Source organism: Scyliorhinus torazame, chromosome 3 (genome assembly GCF_047496885.1).
Source record: "Scyliorhinus torazame isolate Kashiwa2021f chromosome 3, sScyTor2.1, whole genome shotgun sequence".
NCBI lineage: Eukaryota > Metazoa > Chordata > Chondrichthyes > Carcharhiniformes > Scyliorhinidae > Scyliorhinus > Scyliorhinus torazame.
Window position 1 is genome coordinate 73,321,820 of NC_092709.1, and position 17,610 is coordinate 73,339,429.

The following is a 17,610-nucleotide window of genomic DNA, read 5'->3' on the forward strand; positions in this document are numbered from 1 at the left end:
CGATAGGTGGCGCTGGCGGTGGAGTCGGGCAGGTGGCACGGTCGGCAAAGTCCGGCAGGAGGCACTGCCGGTGGAGTCGGGCAGGTGGCGCTGCCAGTGGAGTCATGCAGATGGCGCTGTGGTTGAGTCGGGCAGGTGGCACTGCCGGTGGTGTCTGGCAGGTGGCGCTGCACTTGCAGTAGGGCAGATGTCGCTGCCGGTGGAGTCCGGCGGGTGGCGCTACCGGTAGAATCGGGCAGGTGGCGCTGCCGGTGGATTCGGACAGGTAGTACTGCCAGTGGAGTCGTGCAGGTGGCGCTGCCGGTGAGTTCGGACAGGAGGCACTGCCAACGGGGTGGGACATGTGGCGCTGCCGGTGGAGTTGGGCAGGTGGCGCTGCCGGTGGAGTGGGGGCAGGCGGCGCTGTGGTGGAGTCGGGCAAGTGGCGCTACCGGTGGAGTCCACCTGGTGGACTCGGGCAGGTGGACCTGCTGGTGGAGCCAGGCAGGTGGCGCTGCTACTGGAGCCAGGCAGGTGGCGCTGCCGGTGGAGTCGGGCGGACGTTTCTCACTTGTGCCGCTCTGTGCCGTGCGCCTCTGATTGGTGGAGGTGTGGGCTGTTTGTGGTTTCCCGGTTACGGGGAGAGATCATTGACAGAGTGGCGGCTGGGAGGCATTTACTTGGTGCATGGACCCAGTGACTAATTGTGGGATTGAAGAGATTTATAGTCAAGGAGAAGAGAGTCCGCGGTGAGGATTTACCTGTGTTTCGCTGTGTGTGTTGAAATGAGAAATATTTTTGCTGAGGATTCTTTTGTGTTGACAAAACATAACTGGATTTATCAGCAACTAAGTGGAGATTTTGTTCGAAGGACTCAGCAGAATGAAGTGATCAAATCAGAGACAATCATTGGCCTTGAACTACCAGTCTTTCATGTCTTGCAAATTTACTTGATAAGGATCCAGGGATGAGGGATTTTCGGTAATAGGTTTGATTGGAGAAACTAGGGTTATTCTCCTTGAAGCAAAGGAGACTGGGATTAATTTAGTTGAGGTGTGCAAGATTCTGACAGGTAGATAAAGAAACATTGTTCCCATTTGATCGGAGCCGATGAGATTACAAGGACTAGTGGATGCATATTTAAGGATTTAGGCAAAAGATGTAGGAGGGTGTGAGGAATAACTTTTATGTCGCAAGCACCTAAAACTGTGTACAGATGGGGCGGACGCAGGGACAAGAAATTATTTCTTTAAAAATTGGATGGGTACTTGAGGGAAATGAATTGAAGGACTAGAACAAATAACAAAGAAATGTACAGCACAGGAACAGGCCCTTCGGCCCTCCAAGCCCGTGCCGACCATGCTGCCCGACTAAACTACAATCTTCTACACTTCCTGGGTCCGTATCCCTCTATTCCCATCCTATTCATGTATTTGTCAAGATGCCCCTTAAATGTCACTATCGTCCCTGCTTCCACCGCCTCCTCCGGCAGCGAGTTCCAGGCACCCACTACCCTCTACGTAAAAAACTTGCCTCGTACATCTACTCTAAACCTTGCCCTTCTCACCTTAAACCTATGCCCCTAGTAATTGACCCTTCTACCCCGGGGAAAAGCCTCTGACTATCCACTCTGTCTATGCCCCTCATAATTTTGTAGACCTCTATCAGGTCTCCCCTCAACCTCCTTCGTTCCAGTGAGAACAAACCGAGTTTATTCAACCGCTCCTCATAGCTAATGCCCTCCATACCAGGCAACATTCTGGTAAATCTCTTCTGCACCCTCTCTAAAGCCTCCACATCCTTCTGGTAGTGTGGCGACCAGAATTGAACACTATACTCCAAGTGTGGCCTAACTAAGGTTCTATACAGCTGCAACATGACTTGCCAATTCTTATACTCAATGCCCCGGCCAATGAAGGCACGTATGCCGTATGCCTTCTTGACTACCTTCTCCACCTGTGTTGCCCCTTTCAGTGACCTGTGGACCTGTACTCCTAGATCTCTTTGACTTTCAATACTCTTGAGGGTTCTACCATTCACTGTATATTCCCTACCTGCATTAGACCTTCCAAAATGCATTACCTCACTACGTGGATAGATTGAGGGAATGGGATTGATTGCTTTGCAGAGAGCAGCATGTACTTGGTGGGGAGAATGGTCTCCTGTGTAGTTATTACTCTGTGAATCCGAATTGACTTCAAGTATGCACCTTTAATTTCAACTGCATAAATTCCAGGTTTAGCTCTCAACAATGTGCTTTGAAAAGTTCAAATTGATCTACCTGAGAGGAATTCCCTTGCAGGTCTTGTGGCACAGTTTTAGCTCTGCTGCCTCTGATGCAGAGCTCTGGGTAAGCCCCATTCCAGAACTTGATAGCCAAGGAAGGTGTGTTCATAACACGACCAACATGTTGAACATGAACTTGTAGATTCTTCCATCATGCACCTGTGGCAGATGGTAAGGTTGGGAAAGATTCCTGGTCAGCCATGTGATGGAGAGGAATTGGAGCCTTTATAATCACTATTAACAGTTCCAGGTTGCCATATTAAAAAGTGTTCTCATTGGGGTAACATCCCAGAGCTGAAGGGGTTAGATTACGAGGAGAGGTTGAGAAGACTGGGACTGTACTTGTTGGAATTTAGAAGGATGAGGGGGGATCTTATAGAAACATATAAGATTATGAAGGGAATAGATAGGATAGATGCGGGCAGGTTGTTTACACTGGCGGGTGAAAGCAGAACTAGGGGGCATAGCCTCAAAATAAGCGGAAGTAGATTTAGAGTTTAGGAGGAACTTCTTCACCCAAAGAGTTGTGAATCTATGGAATTCCTTGCCCAGTGAAGCAGTAGAGGCTCCTTCATTAAATGTTTTTAAGATAAAGAGATAGTTTTTTGAAGAATAAAGGGATTAAGGGTTATGGTGTTCAGGCCGGAAAGTGGAGCTGAGTCCAAAAAAGATCAGCCATGATCTCATTGAATGGTGGAGCAGGCTCGAGGGGCCAGATGGCCTACTCCTGCTCCTAGTTCTTATGTTCTTATGTTCAGTTGAATAGACGCTTGGTGTGATTGGAATGGTGCCAACACATGGAGTTCAATCCCGGTTCCAACTGGGGTGTATTTGGGATCTGCTTCCTTGCCCTACTCACGGTGGAGGTCATGGAACTGTGATTCAGACCTGTCTTTGGACAGAGAACTCAAGAAAATGAGAGAATCCAAAGGTCTTTCTATAGGCGCATTACAGTAAAAGTATTGTCAGGGGAGCAATGAGACGGAGCGAAAAGGAGACCCGGAGGAAACCCACGCAGACACGTGGAGCATGTGCAGACTCCGCACAGACAGTGACCCAAGCTGGGAATCGAACCTGGGACCCTGGCGCAGACTGAATCTAGTTGCATTGACTATGAAGTGGAAGGAAAAAAAGGTTGTTCTAATCCCATACCTTCAAATCCATTGCTACAATTTCATTAAAGCTAATTGGGGAAACTCACTATAGGCCATGATGATGACCTTTGTTTTTTACACATGGAAGAGATCAATTAGAAATGCGATATAACTTTAGTATATTCATCAACCAGCACCACTGCATCCTTAGGAAGGATTTTCTAACCTATGGGAAAATAGATGGGCAAACTGTCGATGCAGTTTTAAAACAATTTGACAATTTTCTGTTGCCCACTGAAGTCATCAATACTTTTTAACATGGTGATTAGAAATGTTAGGTCTTGTTTAGGGGATACAGTAATGGTTGGATTATGTAAACTGTAAATCTACAGATTTACCAAAAAATTACTTTATCGTGTTCCATATCTAATTTCATTTAAACCTTTTTCATAGACAGCTTACTCAAAATTAAGGGTATTTCACTGGATACTGTAGCTGTGCTGATAAAATGGATTACCTCAGCAATTTGACACAGAATCATCATCTCTTTTGATCTTATAACGTGTTATCATCCATGAACCTGAAGTAAGTAGAATTTTCATATTCCTTAACCTTACTTTGGTCTTTACGGTTTAGAAAATACAGGTAAGAATTTAACCAATCCACTCCACATACTGTGCATATACACCCACTGTCCAGCACAGTGCAATTGAATAAGCCTGCAACTAGAATGACCATTACCAGACTAAAGCTTCTGGTGACCAGTACAATTCCTTCTGACTGATCAGTATTATATTTTTCTCCTTATGAACCTTCGATGGCACGTGTCATTTCAAAAACCATGTTATTCCGTTTTGGAAAATTAAATGTATATTTTGAACCACATCTGAAACACCTGTTCGTTATTCTGCTATAGTTACCAAAAGTGTTTCTGTCCTCATTCCTTTTGGTTATGGTTTTTCTTTCATTTTGGTGCGTGCGCCCCATATCTAGATGGTCTTGAAATGTTGAGAGCATTGAATAATCTCATCATTTCTGTCATTGCCAAATGTTCCATTGGTGGCATGAAAATGGCTGGAAAATCATGTTTCCCCCACAAATTCGAAGGTTCAGACATCTTTCCCATAAGCATATCTCGTTCTGGCAATCTATCTCCATTCAAGACCTATTCATGTTTGATACTTTAGCACAATCCAACAGTTTGAAAGCAAGCACTGAATCTCCAAATAAAATGTCTGCAATATTTTATTTAACCTGTTAAATTCCTTGATATATCTATCCTTTTAAATTTATTGAAGTCTGATCATGCCTCATGTGCATTTAACAGATCATCTCTCTTATGAACTTTGTCCATAAGTTTTAAGATTTATTATCCAAAACTTCCTCCATGTTCAAATGATGAGTGTCTGGCTTCAAAAATAATTTGTGCCTGATCCTGCTCCTGGTGGAAAGTGAAAGTTCCTTGGTATGCTTTTTCTTTGGTATGGACATAACCTGTGTCCAAATATCCACTTCACTGTTCCATTGGTCATAAGGTTCAGCTTCACAGAACAAAGGTGGAAAATCATACCCTGATACTTTACACTTGGTTTCAGCCATTCGTCTCAAAAGTAACTCCAATTACAACCTTCTGTCAGAAAAGAAATCTTGGCTCCCAACCGCCACCTTTAGGCCAATCATCCTATGTTTAAGAGGATTCAAGCTGGTTGGTGATGTCAAAATCAAGATGCTGTGTTGTGCCTTATCAAGAGCATTTCCTGACTGTGTTTTGTTTCACAGCTATCCCCAGTATCTAATCTCCCAGCTCTCCTTATTTATACTCATTTGAGTTAATTAAATCAAATGAACCAACCAAAAATCAACAAATTAAGCTCTTTATTGCTTTTTCTCCTCAGATTCCCCGTGTATAGATTCCTTTAGTCATGATATGCCTGCAGAGTAAGTTAGTTTCCGGGCTAATAACGGTGGGGATGGTCCCATGCAGGGTGTGGATCTTTCACTAGATAATGACCAAGCCAAATGTAGGGCTCTATCCCCAGAGATTCCAGAGCAGTCCTCGGAGACTGGAGAAACAAGCAAAATTCTGCACAGGTGCAGAGGGCTGAGGAAGTTTCAAAGATCCCACAGGTGGTGGGTGATAGGGTCAGTAGAGATTGAAGGAATGCCAGTGGATTTCAAAGAGGCTGCGATAGAACAAGTGGAAAGTAAAGGTGAGGTAAGAGCAGCAGAAGTTGATGGAATGCACCAGCAGTATGGTTAGCAGAAACCTTCTTTAAAGATTTAAATAGGAATGAGCACAGAACCCAGGCTCAGAAGTAGGGATTGAGGAATATGCCTCTTCTCATTCAAGTGCCACACGAGTGCAATAGAGTCTGGACAAATAACTGGGGATAGTGTAAGAGTCCTTCCTGTTTATTTCCTTTGTTCCCATTTTCTTTTCTTTTGTTATTTTTGGTCCATTGTCCCATGATCAAAATGTGTCTTTCAGGAGAGGACTCGTGCTGAAGCAGTCTGCTTATCAGGACATTGTGTTTCTAGGATTTGTAATTTGGAGAGGAGAAACAGATTCATTGGCGTCAAGTGGCTCTTAGGAACCAGCTTTGGGGGAATCGATTCAATTGGTTGGCTGGCAACCAGTGGGTTGGTCAGGGACAGTGTTCTGCTTGACAACAGTCAGTGATTGGTTCCTGCATGATGCTTTTTGAGAGAACTGGGCAGAAGTATTTCGACCTTCGAAGAGAAAAGAACAGTCTCTCTCTCTCTTGCTGAAAGAACTGTTTTATTGTTCTCAAACCAGTGAGTACCTGGTATATTCTTGCTGTAAACTTGAAAGGATCCTGAATCTAAAGAAAAAGTAGATAACCTTGTCAAAGAAAACCATCTGAAGCACAAGGGCTTTTCAAACAGTGGGCCGTGACCTGCGGGTGGGTCGTGGCAGGTGTCTGGAGGGTTGTGGAGAGATCGGTCGCGGCGTTCCCAATCGTGGGAGAAGCACCCAATGGCCGCGACCTGCTTTTAAGTTGAGAATGTCAGCTGTGACCGGTTTTTAAATGAAAATAATGCAGTCTTTCTGCCAGAAGTGGTGGCAGCGAGCAGGTTATGCGCCCGGGAATACCCTGTACATCCATGCTTTTGGCACAAAATTTTCTAGCTGTGAGCAAGCAAGGCAACAGAACTATGAAGAACTGAAGATGGTTCATTTTGTAATAAGGAAGAGAGGGCCAAAGACACAAACAGTCCAGGATCTCTCAACTCAATCTGCTGGAGAGAGCTGCTCAGGAAAGTCTACAACAGGACAAATAAGTGCTAGTGTGAGCTGCATACACAGCTCTAGGGCCTCTGGTGAACACTCTACTAAGAAGAAGCTGAAATCGGGAACAAAGCAGTATAAAGATTATTTCTTGAGGCATGGCTTTGTTAATTGTGCCAAAGCAAATCAGGATGCAAAGCCCATGTATGTTATATGCAGGAAAGTACTGGCAAAACCCTCAAAAAAAACCCTCAGTTTAAAACCCTCAAAACCTCAAAGGCAATTGAAGACTAAGCATAGCGAGTTCGAGGACAAACCTCTTGTTTGTTTTCAAAGGATGCAGCAAGTACTTAAATCGTCAGCTGAAGTCCTTAGCGGGAATGTAACGTTGAATGGCAAAACACAGTTAGCCTCTTACATGGTAGCTTACTGTTTAGCTGAAGAGACAATGCCCCACACTGCAGCAGAGATGAATACCGCGCAAAGGAACTGGCTAAACTGCAGCATTAGACATGGCTTGTACGGCCCTTGATGAAAGGTCAGCTGAAAAACTAAAATGCATCCCACTTAGTGATAACACAGTGGTTCACCAAACTTATGATATTACTGAGAATTTAGAAGCCCAGCTTATTTCTCGTTTAAAGTCAGCACAGGAGTTCTCAAAACAACTGGATGGAAGTACAGACAGTTCAGATTGTGCAACCTTGCTAGTTTACATTAGGTATGTTTGGTACAATGAATGGGTTGAGAATTTGCTGTGCTGCCTGACATTACCAACCAGCAGGACTGGCAAAGAGATTTTTGAAGCATTGACTGGTTACATGGTTGGAAAGTGCGGGCTTGACTGGGGTAATTGCAGAAGAAAGATGGGGCAGCCAACATGACTGGGAAAAACAGAGGAGTTATAATAAGGATTCAGGAGACAGCTGGTCAGGACATTGTTTGGAATCATTGTTTTATTCACCGTGAGGCATTCTCATAGAAAGAAATTCCATCCAATCTTGAAGTGGCGTTGAAAAGATTTGTGAGAAGTTGTGAATTTCGTTAAACACAGCGCACTCAATACCACGTTTTTTGAGGCTCTGTCTTCCGCTATGTGGGCCAAGCACACACATTTATTGTTCAACACAGAGGTACGTTGGCTGTCAAGGGGTGAGGTGCTTATCAGAGTTTGCGAACTGAGGTATGAAATCCACACATTCCTCCTTGAGAAATCGTCCCCTCTGGCTGATTCATTTGGTGATGAAACTTGGATGCTAACTGTGCCTTACCTTGCAGATACCTTTTCAATTCGAAATGAACTGAACCTCAAATTGCAAGTGAAAAGTTATGATGATTGCTTTTGGCACTGTGAAGCCAAAACTACTACATGTTCCCAACACTGCTCCGACACATCGAAGAAAACAGTGTTAGTAAGGGACCTGTCAATAGGCCAGCAAGCCTTATTCAGTCGCATCTGGCTGTGCTGATCAACCGTTTTTGTCGCTACTTTCCAGAAGAGACGTTTCTGATTTTAAAGAGAAGAGGTGAGTGAAAGATCCTTTTGAGTTTGAGACCCAGGGTCAGTTATTAATTTACAGCTGACTCCAAATGAAGAGAATGAACTTCGGGGCCTCACCTGTGACAGCACATTAAAAACATGCCACAAGCCCATGAGGATGTCAACATTCTGGAGTTACGTCTCCAAAGAGTATCCAGTGCTGAGTAAAACAAGCATTGTTTTGGTAAAAGAGCGTCCGGGGGCTCTAGACCAGTGTTTTTCAAACTCTTTTCCCTGGGACCCACTTTTACCAACCGGTGGACCTTCAGGACACACGACAGCCAATGCTCGTGACCCATGCTGGCCTGCCTTAGGGACACATCGACCGACATTCGCGACACACCATTATTGCTTACTTTTAATGCAGCAGGTGAGCCTGTTTGGTCCTCATGAACTTGCTTCGTCATTCAATGTTTCATTTCTGCTAAGGACTTCAGCTGACGATTTAAGTTCTCGCTGCATGCTTTGAAACAAATTGAGGTTTGTCCTCGAACTCGCCATACTTAATCTTCAAATGCCTTTGAAGATTTGAGAGTTTTAAACTTTCATTTGCCAGTACTTCCCTGCATATAATACATATGAGCTTTGCATCCTGATTTGCATTGGCACAATTAAAGCCATACCTCAAGAAATCGTCTTTATACTGCCCTCTTTCCGATTTCAGTTTCTTATTAATTGTTTATTCACCAGAGGCCTTGGAGCTCTGGATACAGCTCACACTAGCACTGCTTTGTCCTGCCGTGAACTTTCCTGTGGAGCTCTCTCCAACAGATTCAATTGTGAGATTCTGGCCTATTTGTGTCTTTGGCCCTCTCTTCCTATTACAAAATAATCCTTCTTCCGTTCTTCACACAGTCCTGTTGCTTGCTTGCTGCAGCTACAAAATGGAGGAATCTCTCCTCCATGATTTCGCGCTCAAAGCATGGACGTACAGGGCACGTGGCGCCAGTGGACATGCTGGGAGCGTGGCCTTCTCTCTGCCGTTGCCTCCGGAGGAAATACTCCATCGTTCATACTTAAGTCGGTCACGTCCAGCATTTTGTTTTTTTACTTTGAAACTTTATTTCCAATACCTGATTTTTCCAAGTTTATGACTTTTACTGCTGAAAATTAAAACAATTTCAGTTGAACATGTGCAACCTTGCGTTTACACACAGACATTTGTTTAAAATATATTCCCATTTCTTTAGAAATTTAAACAAGTACAGAAAAAAAGTACAATCTTGTTTTTACTTTACAAACTTTGACTTTAGACGAGATGAAGTAACTTGTCAAACACAGACAATGTCACAATATTTCTTACTGGTTCCACTGCATTACACTATCCAAACATCCAAGTCATCTGCTCCATTCTCACCAAAAGCACTTACTTCCTGGTTTCTAGCGAGTGGCGACACAAAGTGATGACTGTGTAGGTTTCTTGCAGTGTTCACATGTGTTCGCACTATTGATTGGCCTTGTTTGATTGGTATTCCTCGCCGACAAACCTGGCCTGACTTCCCTCTCACTGCATCCACCCCAGCTACAGACCACTTCCCGACCAGTACAACACATCGTAGGAGTGCAAGCGGACCATGTGCCGGCCATTGAACAGCTTGATCACGGAGCCGCAGGCCGCATACTGCCAATCAGTGGCGGAATACAAGCCAAGCAGCACACAAAGGACCAGCACCTGAGTGGAGCTCCAAGCTGGGGCCACCACTGTTAGCATCAGGCACCCACGTGGACGACCGTCAGCCCCAGTCCACACCCCACTGCACGTGCGCAGTGACCCATACACAACCCAGCCTCGTTGCCGCCCCGCCCCCTCAAATGGCACAACCAATCGGGGACTGCCCGCAGCCGGCATTCTTAAAAGCCAGTCGTGGCCATTGGGGACTTCTTCCCACAATTGGGAAGGCCTCAACCGATTGTTCCTGACCCTCCCGACAGGGGTCGCGACCCTCAGTTTGAAAAATCCTGCTCTAGATCCTCAAAGGAAGAGGAGCTGTGTTTTCTCCCTCTCTTTGTTGCCAGTTGCCTGCTGTCTCTGCAAATCTGCAGTGAAGATCATTCCAAGCTGAAGGAAAACAAAGTGCCCAACTGAAGGCCTAACCTTGAGAAAGAAACTAACTGGAAGACATCCATCTGAATCAAAGATCCTTTATCCCTTTATTTGACTTAATAATTTGGAACACAAGAAGGCAAGAGTGTAGTGCTGAGGAAATAATAATACTTTTGTGAAAGCCACAAGAGGATTGAAAATGCAGTGAGTGCAGATCTTCTCACTGAAGATTATGACAAGCACATCTTGCAGTTCCAGATCACAAGCCATTCAAACCTAGCAACCTTAATTTAAAATGTGATAAGAACAAAGTGCAAGAGGAAAGGAAAAGCCTTAATTCATTGCAGGAGCTAAAAGATAATCTAACTGACCTCCGGTGGTGGCTATGAAGGAGTAAGTCGCACATTTGGTGGCTCCCGCTCTGGTCGGACTTTTGGTCCTTTATTCCCGATTTTTTAACGGACTTGAAGTGTAGTACGGATGTTAGTCGCAATTGTCTACTGAATTCCCACTTCGGTACATGGAGAAAAGGACTAGAAGTGTTCGTAAGGGCAGAAACAAGAAGACAGGGAAGACTTGGGCTGTAGTTGCAACAGGGGACAGCATGGTGGAGGGGCGAACCTCTGGCTTGTCGACCCAGCAGTCTATGGAGCAGCGGATGCAAGTCATCCAGGAGGGCTTTGCTACACAGAAACGGGACTGCTTGGACCCAATAAAAGCGTTGATTGAGCGGTTGGAGCTCAGGTTGGACGCCCAGGATTGGGCAATCCAGAAGGTGGAGAAGGTGCTGGCTGAGCAGGAGGAGCATCAGACTGCGGTGGAGCTGGAGGTGGGGATGCGGAGGGACCAGCAAAAGAAGCTGCTGGAGAAGGTGGAGGACCTAGAGAATAGGTCCCGCCGGCAGAACCTAAGGATTGTCGGGCTCCCGGAGGGGTCCGAAATTATGGACGCTGGGGCATACGTCCCAGGCATGTTTGAGAAGCTGTTGGGGGATGGGGCATTCTCCCGGCCCTTGGAGGTGGATAGGGCTCACAGAGCACCTGCGAAGAAGCCGCGAATGGGTAGCCCCCGAGGGCTATGGTGGTGAGATTCCACAGGTTCTCGGATAAGGAGCATATTCTGCAGTGGGCCAAGCAGTCACGGAGCTGTAAGTGGGACAATAGCATCCTGCGTGGTTACCAAGACCTGAGTGTGGAGGTGGCCAGGAGGAGAGCAGGCTTCAATCAGATCAGGGCGATCCTTTTCAAGAAAAAGGTGAAGTTTGGACTGTTATACCCAGCCCGTCTCTGGGTCATGCATAAGGATCAGCACTTTTACTTTGAGTTGCCTGAGGACGCGTTGACTTTGCAAGAAAGAAAGGGCTAACGAAGGACTGAGAACTTTTCAACTTGGCTGTAAAGTTCGTGTTTCTGTTTTCTCTCTTTTGTTTCTCTGTTTTTGTAAAAGGTTTCTCGTTTTGCTTCGAACCAGCAGTAGAGCTGAGTGAGTTTAGGTTTTCATTTGCACTGTTGGGGGATGGAGGTGTGTTAGTTTTGATCTTGGTGTTTTTCGGTTGGGGAATTGTGTCGGGATTGTTTGATGTTGGAGTTTGTTTTCATGAGCGGAGCGGGGGGGGGGGAACAATAGGTGGGAGACTATCTGGCACCGGGGATGGAGGCCACCAAGCTAGCTGGATGGGCTAGCTCTCGGAAGCGCAGCGGGGGGGGGGGGGGGTGCATATGTTTGGTTTAGGAAAGGGATTGGGTTACAGGGTGTTGTTGCTGGGAGGGGGGGGTGAATGTTCTGCTGACGAGGGAGGGACTTGGGGTGAGGGACAGAGAGGGGGTCGGGGATGGGGGCTGCCTGGGGATGGACCGGTGGAGGCGCGGATCACGGGCTGGTTGTGGGCCTAAAAAAAGGGGATGACTGATTGGCGGAGGGGGGGGGGGGGGGGGGCGGGCGGGCGGGCAATGAGCCCCCCAACTAGGCTAATCACCTGGAATGTTTGAGGGTTAAATGGGCCGGTCAAAGGGCACGTGTGTTCGCACATCTTAGGGGATTGAAGGTGGACGTGGTAATGTTGCAGGAGATGCACCTTAAGGTAACAGACCAGGTTAGACTGCGGAAAGGCTGGGTCAGTCAGGTGTTTCATTCGGGACTAGATTCAAAGAGTAGAGGGGTCGCGATCCTGATCAATAAGCGGGTGGTGTTTGAGGCGGGTAGAATAGTCTCGGTAGTGGGAGGTCGGTACATTATGGTCAGTGGGAAACTGGAGGGGGTGCAGGTGGTATTAGTGAATGTATATGCGCCAAATTGGGACGATGTGGAGTTTATAAAGAGGATGCTGGGGAAGATACCGGACCTGGATTCGCACAGGTTGGTCATGGGAGGGGACTTCAATACAGTTATGGACCTGGGCTTAGACCGGTCAAGCTCGAAAACGGGCAGGGTGCCAGCAATGGCAAAGGAACTAAGAGGGTTCATGGAGCTGAGGTGGGGGCGGATCCATGGATGGTTGGGCAGCCGAGGGCTAAGGAGTTCTCCTTCTACTCACACGTGCATAAAGTGTCCTCCCGGATTGATTTCTTTATTTTGAGCAGGGTCTTTCTGGCTGGGGTAGTGGACACAGGGTATTCGCCGATTACAATCTCAGACCATGCTCCGCACTGTGTTAACCTGCAGGTTAGTAAAGACGGTAATCAGCGCCCACAATGAAGGTTGGATGTGGAATTGTTGGCGGATGAAGGGGTGTGCGAGAAACTGAGGAAATGCATTCAGAGCTACCTGCAGGTCAATGACATGGGGGAAACTTCGGGAGCGGTGGTTTGGGAAGCACTGAAGGCGGTGGTAAGGGGGGAGCTGATCTCGATCCGGGCTCATAGGGAGAAGGTTGACAGGGCAGAGGCGGACAGACTGGTAAAGGAGATATTACAGATCGATAGGAGGTATACGGAGACCCCAGAGGCAGGGCTCCTGAGGGAACGGCGGAGGCTGCAGGCAAAGTTTAGTTTGCTGACCATGAGGAGGGCGGTGGAGCAGCTGAGAAAGGCGAGGGGGACGATTGATGAACATGGGGAGAAGGCCAGCAGAATGCTTGCACAGCAGCTTAAGAAGAGGGAGGCAGCTAGGGAGATAGGGAAAGTAAATGACGGCGAGGGGAACCTGGTTGGTGATTCGGTAGGGGTGAATAAGGCGTTTAGAGATTTTTACAGCAGTCTGTACAGGTCGGAACCCCTTACGGGGCCGGAGGGGATGAGGCGGGTAAGGCCCGGGTCCGTCGGGTACCCAGTGGAGTTCTATAAAAAGTTCTCAGGGATACTGGGGCCGGTGTTGTTGAGGATGTTCAATGAGACAAGGGAAAGGGGGGTGCTGCCCCCGACGATGTCACAGGCAATGATTTCACTGTTTCTTAAGTGGGACAAGAACCCGGAGCTGTGTAGGTCCTACAGGCCGATCTCCCTGCTGAATGTGGATGCCAAGTTCCTGGCCAAAATCTTGTCTCCAGGATTGAGGATTGAGGACTGTGTTCCGGGCTTTATTGGGGAGGACCAGATGGGGTTTGTTAAGGGTAGGCAGTTGGTGGCCAATGTAAGAAGGCTGCTAAACGTGATCATGATACCCCCGGAAGGTAGGGAGGTTGAGGTAGTGGTCGCAATGGATGCAGAAAAGGCTTTTGATCGGGTAGAATGGGAGTATCTGTGAGAGGTACTGGAATGGTTCGGATTTGGGAGGGGCTTGATTGACTGGGTCAGGCTACTGTATCAGGCTCCTGTGGCAAGTGTGCGGACTATTTTAGACTGCACCGGAGGACGAGACAGGGATGCCCCTCTCCCCACTGTTGTTTGCGCTGGCTATAGAGCCATTGGCAATTGCTCTGAGAGCTTCAAGGGGCTGGAGGGGACTGGTGGAGCACAGGGTTTCGCTCTATTCGGATGAACTGCTTCTGTACGTTTCGGACCCAGATGGAGAAAATCATGAAGATTTTAGGGGAATTCGGTCGTTTTTCAGGGTATAAGCTAAACATGGATAAGAGTGAGATGTTTTTGGTTCAGGCGAGGGGACAGGAGGGGCGACTGGGGGAGCTGCCGTTTAGGTCGTTAAGGGGTAGTTTTAGGTACCTGGGCATCCAAGTGGCGTGGGAATGGGACCGGCTGCATAAATTGAATCTGGCCCGGCTAGTGAACGAAATGAAGGACGATTCCGGAGATGGGACACGCTCCCATTGTCGCTGACCGGGAGGGTACAAACGGTGAAAATGACGGTCCTCTTGAGGTTCCTATTTGTATTTCAATGTCTCCCCATTTTTATTCCGCGGTCCTTTTTTGTCTGGGTCAACAGAGTGATCACGGGCTTCGTCTGGGTGGGCATGACCCCGCGGGTAAGGAAGGTAATGCTCGAGCGTAGCCGGGGAGAGGGTGGGCTGGCGCTGCCAAATTTTAGCAACTATTACTGGGCGGCTAACACAGCCATGATCAGGAAGTGGGTGGTGGGGGAGGGGGTGGTGTGGGTGCATATGGAGGCGGCTTCTTGTAAGGGCATCAGTCTGGGGGCGTTGGTAACTGCGCCTCTGCCGCTCCCGCTGGCGCGGTACTCCACCAGCCCCGTCGTGGTGGCGGCCCTGAGAGTTTGGGGTCAGTGGAGGCGACATGTGGGAGCATCGGTATGGGCCCCAATTTGTGATAACCACCGGTTTGCCCTGGGGAGTATGGATGGGGGTTCCGGGTATGGCGGAGAGCAGGGATTGAGAGGATGGGGCATATGTTCATAGAGGGGAGCTTTCCGAGTATGAGAGCGTTGGAGGAAAAGTTTGGGCTGGCGAGGGGAAACAAATTCAGATATCTGCAGGTGCAGGACTTCCTTCGTAAACAGGTGGCAACCTTCCCGCTCCTACCGCTAAGGGGGATTCAAGACAGGGTCATTTGCAGAGGATGGGTATGGGAGGGGAGCGTCTTGGACATTTATAAGGAGCTTATGGGGTCGGAAGAGACGCAGACCGAGGAGCTAAAGCGTAAGTGGTAGGAGGAGCTGGGAGGTGAGATAGAGGATGGTTTATGGGCAGACGCGTTGAGTAGAGTCAACGCGTCTGCAACATGTGCCAGGCTCAGCCTGATACAATTTAAGGTTGTGCACCGGGCTCACATGACAGTGGCCCTGATGAACAGATTCTTTGTGGTGGAGGACAGGTGCACAAAATGCGCGGGAGAACCAGCGAACCATGTCCATATGTTTTGGACATGTCCAAAGCTTAGGGGATTTTGGCGGGGGTTTGCGGATGTCATGTCCAAGGTTTTAAAAACAAGGGTGGCGCTGAGTCCAGAGGTGGCAATTTTGGTGTGTCGGAAGATCCGGGAATCGAGGAGGTGAGAGAGGCAGATGTTTTGGCTTTTGCTTCCCTGGTTGCCCAGCAACAGATACTATTGGCATGGAGGGACCCAAAGCCTCCGAAGTCGGAGACCTGGCTATCGGACATGGCTAGCTTTCTCTGTATGGAGAAAATTTAAGTTCGCCTTGAGAGGTTCACTGTTAGGATTCACCCGGAGGTGGCAACCGTTCAGCAGACCGGTGGGGTGGGTGGGGGGGGGGGGGGGGGGGGGGGGGAGTAGTGGAGTAGTTTAGGTTAGAGTAGGGGGGGTAATAAGTGTGGGACCTGTACGCAAGGTAAACGGTTTTTCCATTATATTTATGGTTTCATGTATATTGTCTATTTTGTTGTTGTTTCTATACCAAAAATACCTCCATAAAATGTTTATTATAAAGAAAAAAGATAATCTAACTGCACCTAATACCATTGACATCAGAATTACAAACCTCCCTGAAACTGAGCTACTAAACCCACATGGAAAGGAAACAGTGGTTGAAGATTAAAGTTTCTATAGGCAATGCAGCTTGCCAGGGTCCAGGGACAATACTGTTACAGAAGTTTGTATACTAAAATGTAATTCTTGGGACAGAATAGTATCTTTCTAGCAGCCTGTGAAATTCAGCCTTCTCAAGAACTTAAGGGTCAAACACGTGCTTGCGTGGACTTCCGCCGACCGGCGGAGTCCCTTCGGCCCTGACTGGCGTGGCGCCAAAGGCCTTTCCCGCCATCCGGCGGCGTGCCAACCACTCTGGCACGGACCTTGCCCCTCAAGGTGAGGGCTTGGCCCCTAAAGGTGCCGAGAACCGCACCATTGGGGCGGCCCGACACCGGAGTGGTTCACGCCACTCCATCCCGCCGGGACCCCCCGCTCCGCCGGATAGGGGAGAATCCCGGCCCACATGTCTGTTGGTATTAAAATGTCCAAAGTACTTCAAACTGATGGTAATAAAAATACAAACATAACTACAATGCTTAATGGAAACTTAAAAGTGGGAAAGAGCAATGTAATTGCGAATGCTTTGTCCAGAATCTAAATTCTGTGCTGGATGTAATTGTGGATGCTCCATCCACAGGCGAATATTACAAGTAAGCTTTAGAAGGTTAATGACCACGACTTGCTATTTTGTTTTTACTCTCTGACGTAGGGAAAACAAAAAGAAAGAAAGAATTTCATTGTTTTCCCTTTATTTGGGGAGATGTGCTAGTCATGATAATTCGACGGGCTCTGCTTTTTTTTTGAACAAGGAAGCAACATTGCATGATGGACACTACTCTCTAAAAATGGTTTCCGCAATGTCAGGCATCTTCATATGTGATTTCTGGACAGCGAGAGACAAAAAGTCTGTGAAGTTAGTTAAAAATACAGACGGGGCTTTCCAGGTGCGAAGTGACGGCCCCACACCATTTCAATGGAAGAGGTTTAAAAGGCAATGGCTACTTGACAGCACCATAAAGATGGAATCTCCAATAAGACCTTTCAGTGAGGTAATCATAATGGGTATGTTGATTGGATATCATTCACCCCCTCCCTCCATTGTGTATCAATCACCTCGGCTCCAACCCATTATGCGATTATTTGGACACATAAAAAACTGTCATCACGTGACCAAAATTAGCTGGTGAGGATTTAACACCTTCTGACTTCAAGGCAGCCTGTGAACCAGCAGCATAGAGAAACCATCACTCAGCAAGAAGAAACAGACAGTTGAACAGATAGTTATTGCAAGCAGTCAAGAGAGGGTGTAATTTGTTTTCAGATGCAGGATTATATTTCTTCTCAAAGAAGCCGGCCACATTTTTGCATGAAAAACTCAGAAACTTCCAACCTCCAATGTTTGTAAATACCAGAGGAAGATTCCTTGAGACCTGCAATGCCTTTCCTCTTCAAGGTCTGGTTAAGATAATGTGACTTGTTTCCAAGTGCATGTTTCATCTCTGGAATTTATCTTTTCTTGTGTGTCTGTGTCTTTAAGGAAGTGGATGTTTCATTACATTTACTTTCTGGTTGTTGTGTAAAAAATGTTGATCCTTTCTTTTGGTTTAAATGCGATCTGTCCAGCAGGTAGCAGTCCCCGC

At 47.3% G+C, this 17,610-nt stretch overlaps 1 protein-coding gene across 3 annotated transcripts in view; it reads left to right on the forward strand.

Moving 5' to 3' along the window:
- Positions 1-573: 573 nt before the first annotated feature.
- LOC140408515 (uncharacterized) overlaps positions 574-17,610 on the forward strand; it is a 164,970-nt gene continuing 147,933 nt past the window's right edge. For 2 of the 3 annotated variants that reach the window (XM_072495804.1, XM_072495801.1), the window contains exons 1-2: positions 574-728; positions 3,813-3,944. The gene's annotated coding sequence lies outside the window, so the exon portion shown is untranslated. The remainder of the gene's footprint in view (positions 729-3,812; positions 3,945-17,610) is intronic. The other variant, XM_072495802.1, reaches the window with a different exon arrangement.